Source organism: Arvicanthis niloticus, chromosome 23 (genome assembly GCF_011762505.2).
Source record: "Arvicanthis niloticus isolate mArvNil1 chromosome 23, mArvNil1.pat.X, whole genome shotgun sequence".
In the NCBI taxonomy this organism is placed as follows: domain Eukaryota; kingdom Metazoa; phylum Chordata; class Mammalia; order Rodentia; family Muridae; genus Arvicanthis; species Arvicanthis niloticus.
In genome coordinates, this window is record NC_133430.1 from 23325929 (window position 1) to 23341241 (window position 15313).

Sequence of the window (15313 nt, forward strand, 5' to 3'; positions counted from 1 at the left end):
CCTTAATCTAATGGTTGCTTTTAAGTATCTATATTTGTCTCAGTCAGTTGCTGGTAGAACCTCTCAGAGAACAATAATGCCAGGATCCTGTTTACAAGCACAATAGGGCATCAGCAATAGTGTTAGGGTTTGGTGCCTGTGCATGCCATGGATCCAAAGTTGGGTCTGTCACTGTGTGGCCTTTCTTTCAGTCTCTGCTTCATTTTTGCCCTTGCATTTTCTTTACACAGGAACAATTCTTGGCAAAAAATTTTGAAAATCAGTGGGTACCCCCTGCTTCAACTGGTGTCATGGCTATTTACTGGAGGTTGTCTCGTCAGGTTTTATCTCCCCACTGTTGGACATTTCTGTAAAGGTCATCTACATTGAGTTCTGATAACCCATCACATCCCAGGTCTCTGGGAGTTTCTAGAATTTTCCCCTGCCCCCAACCCTATACTGTTGCATATTTCAATTCATTCTCCTGGTTCTCTGGGCTTCTATCCAGCCCCCCATATCTCATACTACCCTTGCTTTTCCTCTTTCTCTCCCTTCTCCTACCCAGGTTCTCCTTCTTTCTTCCTCCCATAATTATTTTGTTCCTTCTTCTAAGTAAATTTAAGACCCATTATCTTTAAGTTCAGTTCCCACACAATGTCTTGTCATAAACAAAACATTGTTAATTTTGATTATTTATTTTGTTTATTTTAAGTTACCATGATGAACTAATTTTCTCAAGTGGTGAATTCCTAAAAAAAAAAAAAAAAAAAAAAAAAAAAAAAAAAAAAAAAAAAATAGCAGTTACATTAGAAAATTCTTCAACACATCTTTTTATTTCTTCTACATTTCAACAGGCACTGTAGTCTTCTGAGCCCCAACATTATCACCTACATAATGCTACTTACAAAATTCTAAGCTTTATGTAATCTATTTCTCAAAATTGCTTATGAATACTAGTTCTTAAAGCTTTTTTCCCATTATTTATTTTAAACTTAGTAAACAAAAAGACAGCATCTCTAGGTTTTATTTTTCTATGCTGGTCAGTTTCCTATCTTCAGAACAAATATTTGAATTATTTTATTTAAAAAATCATTTTGGCTCAGACCTATGGCCATGTTGACTTATTTTTCACTTCTTTAACTAAGTGTCGGACAGATAACAATGTCATCCAAAAAAATGGCCACTTGATGAGAATTGAAAGACAGGAGAAGAAGAAGAAGAAGAAGAAGAAGAAGAAGAAGAAGAAGAAGAAGAAGAAGAAGAAGAAGAAGAGGAGGAGGAGGAGGAGGAGGAGGAGGAGGAGGAGGAGGAGGAGGAGGAGGAGGAGGAGGAGGAGGAGGAGGGACAAATTGAGTTTTAAAATACCATTTAGTGATATACTCCCAATGACTTACATCCTCACATTAAGCCTTCCATCTTAAAGGCTACAACACCAAGCCATAACATCTTTCTGAACTATGTCTTTAGTATGGATTCTTTGGGGAGTCCAAATTCCAAATTATCACCATATTTTATAGGCTTAATGAAGTTAAAGAATCAAGAGGAAGAAAAGTTTGAGCTAGAATCTGAACATTTCACAGTGGTAACATGTCTGAGATGCATTTACAACTCCGTTGTTCCACTTATTATTTATTAAGTATCTTCTTTTCTCATATATTCTGAATACAGTTTCGCCTGCCTCAACTCTTTGAGTTCTGCCTCACCTCCCCCACATCGAGATTCATTCCCTTTCTGTAACTTATCAGAAAAGAACAGACTTCTAAGAGAAAATAATCACATAAAACAAAGAAAAATATAAAAAAAAATCCAAAATCTATGACATTGAAATTGAACAGAAGAAATCAAGAGAAGGAATGAAGACCAAGGGAAGACAAAGAATCAGAGAACCACTTAGTCTCACAAGAATGTCATAAAACCACTAAATTGGAAGCCATAATATACGTGCTCGGTCCAGACTGCTGCAGGCTTTGTAAATGCTAATTCATTCTCTGTGAGTTCTTATTTGCTTTGCTAGGACCCCATTTCTTATGTTTTTGTGTGAGAATTTTTGTTGTTGCTTTTTAAGTACTCTACTTTTGTGCTAAACCCAGAGTCTTTCATTTTGAACATTTAAATTGTTTCCATATGGAAACTCCTTCTCCAAGGCCCATCTTTTTTCCAAGATCATTTAGAAAACTAAAAGATCACCTTTCCTTAAAAATCGAGGCAAGACATCATTCACATATAAGTTTTTATATTCAGCAAACTTATTGGTACTTATTGTCCTATACTCTGTTTGCTCTAACAATATATTCAATAAAGATTTAATCTAGAGTTGGCCCAGGAACAATGTTCTTTCTATTTCACAGTTTAGTCCTATTATCTTGAAAATTACAGAATTTATTATCTCTTTTCTCCTGAAATTAAGCTCTACTGGTTGAGTGAAGAGCTTCTGTAGAGCAGTGCATTCTTATGTATCCTTGCTAAGTACTGGAGAGAAGATCACGGGCTTTCCACTTGGCATTGGGTATAAGAGCTTATTTACTGAGCATTAAAGCATTTCCCCAGTAGTCCAATTCCTTTGCCTTCTGGAAGACATTATCTTTTCACTTTGTTCTTGATTTGTTTTCTTGGTAAATTCCAGTCCCTTTCCATTGCTTTTTAAAAATATATATATGGCCACAGGTATAGTAAAGTTTCTATTATATGGGCCAAGAGAAAGTCCCCTATGAATCATGAGTTTTCCTTGTGCACCGGGGAAGTGAATATTGTTATAACAGTAGGGTCTTTTCTAAACAAGGGAATGTGTAGTAGCTGCAGATTTGCAGGGTTACACAGTCTGGCATTGTGATATTAAGTGTCATAAAGAAAAATGGACTTTCGTGCATTTAGGAACCAAAACCAGGCAGCAGGTTCACAATAGAAGTACCAGCCCTCAGGGAGTTGTGTGAGGAAGTATGTTTCCTCTGAGGAGGCAGGTGGATGTTATTCGACATTTATTAAAGGTTTTTCACTCTTGTTAGTTCTTCCTTGGGTCAAAGTGAAGACTGTGTTCTAGTGACAATAAATGCTTCTAAGAGAGAATGATCAAAAACCACAGACCAAACAGGTCATTTTATTCACCTTTGTTTAGACTTTATTAAATTATTTCATCACAAGAAGTACATTATAAACCATTTCCAATCTGTTTCTATACAAGGAAAAAAAATCATTCTACCCAGGATCACTTTGGTTGGTTCTGATGGCCAATGTATTTGTGTTTACTGTTTATTATCAACTGCAAAATGTAAATAATTGTAGTAATTACCTAAGAGATTTATTTTCTTCCTAAGAAAATATGATGTAGTAGATCTAAAATATGAACTAAAATTTCATGCATCCAAGTAGTTAACATTAAACCTTCTGGTCCTAAGAATGCCTATCAATTAGCATGCCTTAAAGTCACCAGGAATGTAGCATGGGAAGGGATGTTGTACGGCAGACAGCAGAAAGATATGAAGTGACTTATGAAAAAACACATAACTACTACATTTAGAGCTGTAATGTTTTCTATTATACAGCTTGAATGTTTTATTAGATTAGTTTTATTATTCAGACTTCAGCCAGGCATGTTCTGTAATGGTTTCTTTGGCACACGTAAATCACTTGCAAGATAACAGGGTCAATATGAAGAACACTTTATCCAATTCACACTTCTATTTGCCTTCTGGGGCCTTTAAAGTTTTGATACTATGTTTTTACTCATGCTTTCTTCTTCTACCTAACACCAAGTTCCAATATGCATGTCAACAGCAACATCACCAAATCTTTAAGTAAACTCTATTGTGTTTGAATACAATGCATATGAAATTTGAAAATAGTGTAACACACAACCTCAAAACAATTATTCACTGAAGCTACACTTAAACTCATAATCTTCTTGCCTCCACCTTAGATATCTTGGGATTTCAGCTATGAATCACTGCGCAACAAACCTGGCTTAAATGTATAAGATAACTCCAGCTATAGAATTATGGGCATCTGTGAAAAGTAGAAAAAGTTATTACAAGGTTAATTCCTGTGAATTCTACTTTCATTAATAAAATTAGTGTATGTACAAATTGCACAAGGAAGCAAGTAGAAGTGGACATCATATATAGTCCCTGTCTAGTGCATAGACAAGAGATAAGAAAAAAATGATCACAGTATAAGAGGAATTGATCCTAGTACTGAGTGTTATAAATTTTTATAAAGTCATCTCCAAGTTTGAATAGACACTTTCTCTCCATGTCACTTTTTACAAATACATATATGCCATACTCATTAGTCAATGGGAGAACAGCAAAACCCATTAGAAAAAAAGATAGACAGAGACAAAAGAAAAGAAAAAAATGCCTTTGAAAATATTCACAAGAAAAAAAAAATCTATCTTGGTATTCAAAGTTGAGAACAATACAATCTAAAGGATAAATATCTGTATGATGACAGATGAAAGAAACTTTAAAGCAGGGAACATGGAAGTTTCATAAGAACTAAAGGAAAGAGAAGTCCAAGAAGTGATCTAAAACAGAGCAACCCACAACAGGAAAGTGTCTTCTTAAGAAACTCATGTCAACAAAAATATGCTAAATTACAGAATCCCTCAGAGAGAGCTGACATGGTGTTTATGGGGAATTCAGCAGTCACCTACCTGCTAGTCCACTATGCAGGAATGTTAGATAGTGTATGTGTTCTATATAAGAACATTGAAGATAAGCAACCCAATGAGGAGAGTTTACAGACACTTCTGTTGCTACATTATGGAACTGTTCATGGAAGAATATAATTGATACTACTTCTTTTGTGCATTACAAAGTAACCATACTGAAAAATATCTACATTCAATGATGTAAATACCAGACTTAATATATGACATGAAAACTATAATTAGAGACACTTAGTAAAGTTATACAATCTGATGAACACAGTTTTTTTGAAAGTCTGAAGTTGAAGCATAAATTTAAATGTCTTCAGACTAAAAGACAATTTCCTAAAATCTTAAAGTGAGTCACATCATGTATAATTATTACTTGGTAATTATAAAATATACAATTTCATATTTTAAACCTGCAATGTAAATCACACTCTTTTATTGGTACCAGTGCAAGAGATTTTACTTACAAAATAAAATGCATATACCAAATTAGTGGCGGAAAAACTAACAAAATCGCAACCTTGCAATATATTTTCTGTCAGACTTTATGAAGATGACACAGTGTTTCCTATCCTTCCAGAAGCAGCTATTTTGAATTCTATTTCATTAATTGTTGCACATTGAATAAGCCACTAAAATGTATTTGTGAATTATATATATATATATATATATATATATATATATATATATATATATATTGCTGTTCTATATGTGGATGTGTGTGTAAAAATTACTTCTCTCAAGTAATGTGAGCCTAATTCTATCCACTTAAAATTGGACTCAATGTTGGACAGGAAAATAATACTTTAAAAGTCGAAGAGCCAGATGTCAACACACCTTACCTAGGTGACTAACCTTAAAAGTTTATTAGCTGAAAAGACATAGACAACTGTTAGACACTAATTTGATACTGTGGAAAGTGAGCTTTGATTCTTGGAGCTATCTAAATAAAAGTCATTCCCAAGGACTAATTTTTAAAAAGTAATCAGACAACAAATTGGAAGATAGAACAAAAAGATCATGAAAGCCAGAGGATCATGGTGTTTGCTCTGAGGCTGTGTCTCCCAAAAATGTCAGAAGCTGAACCCATGAAGGCTCAAAACATGACTGTGTCAATGTTATCTGAATAAACATGACACTAAGAGACTTATCAAAGGATATGATGAGGAAAAGACCAGGAGGCTTCAACCCTACAGGAAGAACTATAGGCAATTAAGGAATGGTGAGACTGGAAGAAATTGTTTACCCCAAGCAAGAGAACCCCAATTGGCTGTCTGTTACCAAATGATCAGTCCTGAAAACACATGCATACATGTAACATACAGACTGGATATATATATATATATATATATATATATATATATATATATATATATATATATATATATCTGTGTGTGTGTGTGTGTGTAATGTGTGGGGTGTGTGGGGGTGTGAGGGTGTGGGTACACACATTTCTGTCTTCAGCATGTGTCAGAAATAACTACTTAGCTTACTATGATGTATATTATACAATAAAACAAAATTAAATATATTAATGAATGTGTAAAGTACAAATTAAGTCATCTGCCATTAAATTCTATAGATTAAAATAAGTTAGTTGATAGTTTCCTACATTTTTGTAAGGCGTTTTAATCACTTTCTTCTCCAATCATTTTCTTCTATCTTCCCTCTGCCTTTCTCACTGAAACCCTTCTTTCCAATAAATGAACCTTATACTTTCTTACCTCCTTTTTACATATTTAATGAGAGTCTCTTATTCAAGTGTAGGTATAAGTATACCTAGTAAAGAAAAGCAACATGTTGGTGACTACACTACTGAAGAAAGTGCCACCAACAACCCTTACTTATATTCGAGTTCATTTTATTTCAATAAAGGTAAAACAACACTCATATTAATATTGATAACTTATTCATATATATTCATATACATTTATATGAATGAAATTTATAGTAGATTTTGGAGATAGTTAAGTGAAACAAATTTAAAAGTACTGAAAAGTTGCTGGCATATATAACAGACATAATTATGATATTTACATGTTGCGTTGTCCCACTAAAGTGTACCTTAGAAGAAAACTAGTTGTCAAATGTCCCTCATGTTCGGTAATAGGTATGTGTTATACACCCCTAGAAAACTTTGTTGTTACTGCTGGATTTATTTTTGAATGTATTCATGTGGGAAATATCTAATGAAGAAAAGAGGTTTCTGTACAAGATGATAGTCTTATCTCAATCCCACAATGTGCTGTAGAAAAGAGAATAGACTCCCGAGCGTTGTCCTCTGACCTTTACAGGCATGATTTAGTACCCATGCCCCAATACACACACACACACACACACACACACACACACACACACACACACACACACACATGTACACATTAATGTACATACCATAAATAAAAGGACATTTATTTACTTATTTTTTGGAAAAATTGTCAATTCCATTTACTCCAATTCAAACAAATCCCTTTTCTATTCCTGTCTATGTTCCAAAATGAAAGCATTGCTCTGTATTTTAAATGTCCTTATTATGAGCTGTCACACCTGATAAATAGTAAAAACCTCTAATTATTCTTGAATATTATTCTTCAGGAATATATCTTTGTTCCAGAGAAGTAGGCTTCTTAAAATACTGTTTGTAAAATTGGATTGAAGAAAAATTCATTTTATATCTATATCTATATATATCTATATATATAAATATATAAATATATAGATATATATCTATATATTGATATATATCTATATATGGTATATATACATATATATACACACATATATACATATATAATATATATGTTATATATATAACATATATACGTATATATATACATATATAAATTCTCCTAGTGATAATAAAATAGTTTTGAAATAGTTTTAATGTATATTATTTTTACAAATACAATGGACTTATCTAAGCAACTCACCTATTACTAGTTTATTTATAACAATATTTACAAATATAATTATTTTCTATGCTATAACCAACTTTCTTTCAAGTAAGCAATGAAACTAACAATTGTGCAATGTGCTATACACATATTTCAGAATAATAATTTCCATGTTTCTCTGAATTATATTGTAGTGTACTATAAATGTTAAATTATATATTTATGAAGCCCTTATCTTCATATTATATTTTCAATACAAAGTCTTTTCTGATGATACATATCCAACCTTGAGTTTTTATTTCTGTATTGGAGGAGTTCATGATTATGCCGGAACAGGGTTTATATGAAAAAGTGATTGATTCACTAGAGGAACATCATTGGAGGTGAGTTATAGCTTCTGGAGTTTCAAAATTTTCAGTAGTGATACTGCTGGGTATCTGTGTATGTTCACATGTTACATTCAAGATTCTCAGTTTCCATTCACCTCAGAGTGTCTTCATTAATTCCTTATTTTCTATGAAATATTTGCATATTACTTTTATATTTATTCTAATTTCAGCATCTGAAAACTCTATGTGATTGAGATACTAAGACTACTGGATGCTACATGTTTATGTTTCTTTCTTGTAATTCTTCTCTATTCAGCGTGACTGGAGATTGTCTAGATTTTCATCATCACATGTACTGGCAGTTTTAATTTTTTTTCATTTTGCAGTCCCACACACAAACACAACACACCCTAATTTTATTCTATAGTAAATTATAACTTAATGAAGCAAGCCAATGCTCATCACAATGTTATTAATACTTTCTGAATGTGTTAATTACAACTGTTTTTCACTTTGTATGTTTTCTTCTCCATGGTTTTATCTAAGCCCTGTTTTGTGATAAATTTAGCTCAGTTTTCATTATGAAGTAATCTTGAAATGTTTGAGTCAGTGTTTAATACTCATTCACACTTAACAATAAGGAATTAAAAATAACTCGGAAACTCGGTAGACAGGGCAATGTTATCTGCTAGATTGAAATGGAATGCAGTCTGTGAATTGTGTTCTCCATTGACAGCCACACAGAATGACGTTATCTGAGGGCAGATGCTTGCTCTGGAAAGTTTTGAATTTTTTTACTCCATCTTTAGGACAAAGTTGTTCAGAGCCTTAGCAGGGTTAAGACTGTTTTCTCCACTTTACGCATTTGTGATTTTCACTGTGTGTAACATTTGAGCTCTTCCTAACATCTCTTCCTGCACCTTGGTTTGTTATAAATGCTGATTGTTGTCAATTTGAATATGCATCTCTCTAAACCCGGGTTTTCATCTATGAATAGTAGAAACTCTATGATTCAAGAAGAAAATATCAGTAATGTTTTTCCTTGACTTTAATCTGCATAACACCCCTGTAATTTTGTAGTGCTGTAGTGTGTGCCTTGGAATTTCTTGGGTTGTGGTTGGTGGCTAATACAAGTAACTTTGTTAATTGCTTATTTAAAAGAGGGTTCATTCACATAACTTTATTCTTAAGGGCCTGAATGTAAGAAGATACATTAGGACTTACAACTTTGAGTTACAGCAATAAAGATACTTGTTTTATAGTAAAGAAAGGATGGTTTATGTATTTATTTAATTTTTTAGATCCTGAGTCCCATTTCCTCTCCACCTTCTTCTTCCATTCTCTTCCTACCCCCTCAATTCACCCCTCATCCATTTCTATTCATAAAAGATGAGGCCTCCCATAGATATAAACAAAACATTGCATATCAATTACAGTAAAATTAGATGAAGCCACTCACTAGGAGGAAAGGGTCCCAAAGACAGGGAGAAAAGTCAGAGTCGGCCCCTACTCCCACTATTATGAGTCTCACAAGAAGATCAAGCTATTCAATTATAATAAATATGGAGATGGCCTAGGTCAGTCCCATGCAGGCTCCCTGGTTGGCAGTAAGGCCTCTGGGAGACTCTATGAGCAATCCAAGCTTAGTTGATTCTGTGTGTTTCCTTATGGTGTCCTTGACATCTCTGGTTCATCATTTGCAAGTTTCTCCAAGCTCTGTCTAACTTTTGGTTGTGACTCTCTGCATCTATTTCCATTAGTTGCTGGCTAAAGCTTCAATGATGTCTGTAGTCTTAGGCACAAATTCTTGACTTTTTTTTTTTTTTTTTTGCCAGTCCTGTATGGTTCTTTCATAGTCTCTAGCCTTAAACATTGTGTGTACTCATTTATTAGTGGCTCTTACCTGTAAATTAATGGATAACTATGCTACAATCCACAGACATAAAGAAGCTAAGTAACAAGGAGGACTCAAGCCTGCACACAAGAATATTCTTGGGAATGAGAAATATAATAGACATAGCAGGTAGAGGGAGAAAGGTGGAGGATAGAAACAGGAGGGATCAGATTAGGGTAGGCTGGAGGGAGAGAGTACTGGAAGAGACAACTGTATCTGGGGCATCTCAGGATGAACTAGAAATCTAGTGCAATGGAGACTTTCAGGAATCTACAAGAGAGACCCTAGCTAAGACTGCTAGCAATGGGGTGGATGGTCACTGAACAGGTCATCTGCTGAAACCTGTGAAGACTTCCAATGGAGGAATAGGGACACCAATCCTGCTACATAACTTGAAACAACAATTTGTCCAACGTATAAGATGTTCTAGAGTACAAATGGAGCAGAAATTGTGGGAATGTCTTACTTAACTGGTTCAGCTTGAGACCCACTTAAAGAGAGGGAACCCACCACTGACATAGTGGTTGAATAGCCTAAAGACATAGGAAAGATTTATCCTCAAGGTGTTAATACTCTTCTTAGATTACAATGAGGCTGACAAGTGTTTATTGTCGAAACTCCAAACTTTACTGATCATTGTCTAGCTAAGATGATGTAAGAAAATCATTTAATCATGTTTATGATACTATTTCTGCTTAGGGTGTATAGTCAATGATGGGCTCATTTTTAATATTTCATAATCTTTCTTAAATTATGCTTTTCTACATAATTCACTCATCCTTTGCCCTCAGTTTTATATTCTATTAATTTTTATTTTCTCTCTGTGTATGTGTGTGTTTGTCAAGATATTCTTTCTGTTTCTCTGCCTTTCTGTCTCTCTGTGTCTGTCTCTGCTAATCTGTCTCTCTGTGTGTCTTTCTTTTTCTCTCTCTCTCTGTCTCTCTCTCTCTCTCTCTCTTTCTCTGTGTGTGTGTTTATATGTCTGTGTGTGTGTGTGTGTGTGAGTGTGTATGTGTGTGAGTGAGATGGTGCTCCTATGGAGGTCAGAGGTAAACTTGCAGAAGCTGTTTTCTCTGTTAACTATATATTAACTGTATAGTCTCAGCAATCAATCTTAGATTTGGTAACACATTCCTTTATCACCCCATCCCCATCCATGTGTCATCTTGCCAGCCTGATTTTCTTATTCTCAATAATCCATTCTACATTTTCTTCCAATGCAACCTCACTTCTTCTTAATTATGTTTTAGAACATTTATTTTTTCTCTATATTCTCTACATAAGTCCAGCAACACATTTTATAATTATCAAAAAATTGCATCTATTCTCATGTAGAATTAGTCATTTCATCTTTTTTGAAGCGTATGTTTCCTTATTGTTTGAAGTCATAAGTTCTAATCAGATATATGAAGTTAGAAAGTATTTCATCACCATATTATCCAACCATTGTGTGGTGCTATATCAAATATGTCTGTCTCCAACTATGTTCTTATTCTTTTGTAGAATTCTTTCTCACTAATATATCTACCAATACTCCTTCAAAGAGTTGTGGTTACTGTGACTATTTCATTTTTATTTCTGCTTAGTAAGTTTGCTTGTAACCATTTAATTTCAATTGTCCAGCCATGCTGTTGACAATTAAAATACAAAATTTTATTTGAGAAATATGTTATATCTCTAGAGAGGTATAAAATTTGTATAGATTATTGATAGACCTTAAATTCAATATCATTTGTTATTAGTAGATTATTTTGATATAGAATGTTTATTGTGGTAAATTAATAATGATACATTTTATTGATTACATAGTTCCTTGGTTTTTAAAAAATTCAAATTAAATTTCTGCCAATCTTCATTAATGTGGCATTTTTATATTTACTTTGTTTGTATCATTTAAAGGTAAGAGATGTTTAATTTTAATAGATTGTAAAATGTTCCATTGAAAGATGCTTCTTCTAAAAAGAACACAAGGATTGTGCAGTGGGGGTAGGCTCTTTCTAGCACCTCCTAGTAATGGTGTATCTATCAGAATGATTTATGTGTTTACTCTGACCTTGGCACACTGCATGGGGTAGTGTTTTCTTAGGTTTCTCTACATGAAATGTTACAATTCTGTCAAATGGGTGAAAATGTCTTCATTTTGTCACGATCATCTAGTATTTATCTTAACTGTACAAAATTGTAGGATCTGGAATTTTTCTGCTCAACATTTTGTGAAGAATGTTGTAATTTCTAAGCCAACCTGGCTATACACCAAGTCAAAGCCAACCAAGGCTGCACAATAGAATGAGAATAAGATAAGAAAAACAAATAATAAGGAAGACAAGTTGTCATATTTCTAGCTAAATTTACATACCTTCTTGACCTCATTTTTCAAAGTCAGTTTATGTTTTATATTCAATGTCATCATTTATGTTTTTATAACCTTTTTATTCAACAATTTTCTTTATTTGCATTTTTCAGATTATCTATAAATAATTATTTCATTTCATTTTTAAGATTTTAATTATTTAACTTATTTACACTCCAGGTGTTCCCTTCTGGTCCCCCACTCCACAGTTCCTCATCCCATTCTTTCATTTTCTTGCCTCTGAGAGGATACTCTCCACCCGCCAGACCTCCTACTTCCCTGAGGCTTCAAGTCTCTTGAGGATTAAGCACATCTTCTCCCACTGAGGCTATACTAGGCAGACCACCACTATGTATGTGCCAGGGGCCTTGGATCAGCTCCTGGTTAGTGGCTCAGTCTCTGGGACCTCCCTAAGGTCTGGCTTAGTTGTTACTGCTGGTTCTCCTATGGAGTCACCCTCCCCTCTATCTTCTTCAATCCTTCTTTGATTCAAACACAGGGGTTCCTGACTTCAGTCCAATGGTTGGGTGTAAGAATCTGCTTCTGTCTCAGTCAGCTGTTGGTAGGGCCTCTCAGAGGACAACCAAGCCAGGCTCTGTTTTGTAAACACATCATAGCATCAGTAATACTGACAGGCCTTGGTGCCCCAAACGCCTCAAGGAATGGATCTTAAGTTGGTCTGCTCACTAGACCACATTTCCTTCTGTTTCTTCTCCATTTTTGTCCCTGCAGTTTTTTTAGACAGGAAAAGTTCTGGGTCAGAAATTTTGACTGTTGGTTGGTAGTCACATCCCTTCCCCTGGGTCCCTGTCTATCTACTGGAGTTAGAGTCTTCAAGTTCCCTCTTCCATTTGTTTGACATTTTGGCTTAGGTCTCCCCCATTGAGTTTTGAAACTCTCATCTCCTGGGTTTCTGATACTTTCTAGGGGTCCCCAACCTCCCTCTATTTATTTACATTCAAATAGTTCCTTCTCCCACCTGGTCTCCCCACATAATTCCTCATCCCATTCCTCCTCATTTCCCTTTTATCAAAGAAAGTGCACCCTCTCACACACACTTCTCCCTTTGCTCAGGTCTCCAGTATCTCAAGGATTAAGCATTTCTTCTCCCACTGAGGTTGGTAATTACCATTCATTCTCCTGGCCCTCTGAGTTTCTCTCCTGCCCCCACCCCCCAAACACATATACACATCCCCACTAAAATTCGGGACATGACCTGGCTGCCTACTCTCTCCCTATCTATTCACTATAGTATTAAAAGTTCTAACTAGAGCAAAAAGACAACAAAAATAGATAAAAGGGACACAAATTGGAAAGGAAGAAGTCAAATTATCACTATTTACAGATTATGTGATACTATACATAAGCAACCCCATAGAACTTCCACAGCTGACAAACAACTTCAACAAAGTGTCAGGATATAAAAATAACTCAAACAAATCAGTAGCCTTCTTTTCTACAAATGATAAACAGGCTGTGAAAGAAATTAGGGAAATAACACTCTTCAAAGTAGCCACAAATAGTATAAAACCACTTGGTGTAATACTTCTAAAGCAAGTGAAAGATCTTTATGAGAAGAACTTTAAATCTCTGTTAAAAAAAAATCAAACAAGACTTCAAAAGATGGAAATATCTCCCGTGCTCATAGATAGATAGTATTAATATAGTGAAAATGCCCATATACTGAAAGCAATCTACAGATCCATTGCAATCCCCATCAAATTCCAACTCAATTCTTCACAGACATGGAAAGATCAAATCTCAACTTCATATAGAAAAACAAAAACTCAGGATAGCAAAAATAATTCTAAACAATAAAAGAACTTCTAGAGGAATCACCATCTCTGACCTCAAGCTGTACTACAAAGCAATGTTGATTAAAAACTGCATGGTATTGGTGCAGAGACAGACAGGTGGATAAATGGAATAGAATTGAAGACATCTATCTAAGGTCACTTGATTTTTGACAAAGAAGCCAAAACTATCATTGAAAACAGAAAGCATCTTTAATATATCGTGCTGTTCTAACTGGCAGTCTTATGTAGAAGGTAAATAGATCCATATTTAACACCTTGCACTAAGCTCTATTCCAAGTGGATCAGGGACCTCAACATAAAACCAGATGCCCTGAATCTAATAGAAGAGAAAATGGGAAAGAGCCTGGAACTCATTGGCACGGGGAAATTTTCCTGAACAGAACACCAGTGGCTCAGGCTCTTAGATCACCAATTGATAAAAGAGACCTTACGAAACTGAAAAGCTTATGTAAGGAAAAGACACTGTCAATAGGACAAATTTGTAGCCTACATTTTAGGAAAAAAAGAAAAAGTCTTCACTAATCGTACATCTAGTAGAAGGCAAATATCCAAAATATATAAAGAACCCAAGAAGTTAACCTCCGAAATATCCCAAATAATTCTATTAAAAATGGGGTACAGAGCTAAACAGAGTATTCACAACAGAAGAATCTTGAGCTAAATACTCATGGGAGCAAATACGGAGACAAAGTATGGTGCAGAGACTGAAGGAAAAGCTGTCCAAAGACTGCCCGACCTGGGGACCCAAACCCAGACACTACTGTGGATGCCAATAAGTGCATGCTGACAGGAGCCTGATATAGCTATCTCCTGAGAGGCTCTGCTAGAGCCAGACAAATACAGAGGTGGATGCTTGCAGCCAACCATTGGACTGATCACCGGGTCTCTAATGGACGAGTTGGAGAAAGGACTGAAGGAGCTGAAGGGGTTTGCAACCCTAAAGGAAGAACAATAATATCAATCAACCAGAACCTCAGAGTTCCCAGAAACTAATCAACCAGCCAAGAAGTACACATTGAGGGACCCATGACTCCAGCTGCATATGTAGAAGAGGATGGCCTTGTCAGGCATCAATGGGAGAAGAGGCCCTTGGCTCTGTAAAGGCTAGATGCCACAGTGTAGGGAAATTTGAGGGTGGGGAGGCTGAAGTGGGTGGGGGCACACCCTAATAGAAATAGGGGTGGGGGCTGGGTAGGGGGCTTCTGCGTGGAACTAAGAAAGTGGATAAAATTTAAAATGTAAATGAAGAAAATATCCAATAAAAAAAGAAAAAACAAAAAGAAGAATCTTGAATGACTGAGAAGCACCTAAAGAAGTAAGGTCCTTAGTCATCAGATCAAAAATGACACTGAGATTCCACCTCACACCAATCAAAATGTCTAAAATCATAAACTCAAGT